The following is a 1,532-nucleotide window of genomic DNA, read 5'->3' as shown; positions in this document are numbered from 1 at the left end:
CTTAATTCATGATGATTTCACATGTGGGTGATCTCCAAACCCCAGGCCTTCAGTTCTTCCCCATCGCTCCCCCAGTGATCTCAACCTCCACTCCACCTCAGCCCCTTGCTCCAATGAGCATATTTTGTTTTTACTGATAAGTCATAGTATCAGCTTCATGCATCCAGCTCTCCACCTGCCATTTCCTATCTTTCTAGCCCATTCTCTTTAGTCCTCGAACTCTGACAATCCTTGGACATTGGCACCCCCAGTGTTCCTGTGAGAGTTTCATGGCCCCCCAACCCTCAATGTCCTCATGCCTTGCCTTCTCCAATATTTAATAATCCCAATTATTACAATCACCAACTCTTTGATAGAAACCAATTCTCCACACTTTATTTATTATTTTTGACAGAGGGTTATTTTTATTATATTAGGTATATATATTTTGAGACAAGATCTTCTTCTATTGTCCAGGCTGGAGTGCAGTGGTGGATCATAGCTCACTGCAGCCTCCACTTTCTGGGCTTAAGCGATCCTCCCATCTCAGCCTCCGGAGTAGCTGGGACTGCAGGTACACCTCTGTGCCCAGTTTTTTTTATTTTTATTTTTTTCATGGAGACAGAGTCTCACTATGTTGCTCAGGCTGGTCTTGAACTGCTGGCCTCCACCTCCCACCTCTGCCACCCAAAGTTTTAGGATGATAGACATGAACCACTGCGCCCGGCTTGGCCTCACTTTAAAATTTCAACTGGGATCTTCCAACGAGCCTTCAATGCTGCTAGGCAAGTACCCACTATGTTCCTAGACCATTCACTGTCCCTTCTCCACTTTGTTTTTTCACACCCTCTGCTCGCTCCTCAAAGCCCAACCCCTGAGAAGTAACCCATGAGATAAGAGAAAAAGATGGTGTTCTGGGAGTCAAAGAAAGAAAGAAAGGAGGGAGTGATCAACCAGGTCAAATGCTGCTTCTATTGCATAAGTAAATCAAGGGCTAAAGATTGCCCATTGAATTTAACATGGAGGTCATTGGTGGAATGGTGGGAATGAAAGCCTGATTTAATAATTTTAAGAGAAGAGGAATATATACCCAGAATTTGTGCATTTCATTGTATGTAAATTTTGCCTCAAAAGAAAAGAAATGTAAACAAATATTGTATAATAGATAACGACACGCATACTAAAAAATTTAAGGAGAAGTGTATTGGCATCTGCAATTTACTTTGAATTGCATAAAAAAATAAGATGAGTTGATGAATGGTTAGAAGGATGATTAGATAAGCAATGAAGCAAGTATAATACAATATTGATGGTAGAATCTAGGCGGTGGATATAGTGGTATGCACCATAAACTTCTTCGTCTTCTTTTTTTTTTTTTTTAATACACAGTCTCACTCCATGGAGCAGGCTAAAGTGCAGTGGTACGATCTCGGCTTACTGCAACCTCTGCTTCCTGGGTTCAAGCGATTCCCCTGCCTCAGCCTCCCGAATAGCTAGGATTACAGGCATGCGCCACCATGCCTGGCTAATTTTTGTATTTTTAGTAGAGATGG

This window comes from Pongo pygmaeus, chromosome 1 (assembly GCF_028885625.2).
Source record: "Pongo pygmaeus isolate AG05252 chromosome 1, NHGRI_mPonPyg2-v2.0_pri, whole genome shotgun sequence".
Taxonomy (NCBI): domain Eukaryota; kingdom Metazoa; phylum Chordata; class Mammalia; order Primates; family Hominidae; genus Pongo; species Pongo pygmaeus.
The sequence above is the reverse complement of the archived record's forward strand: the minus strand, read 5'-3'. Positions refer to the sequence as shown.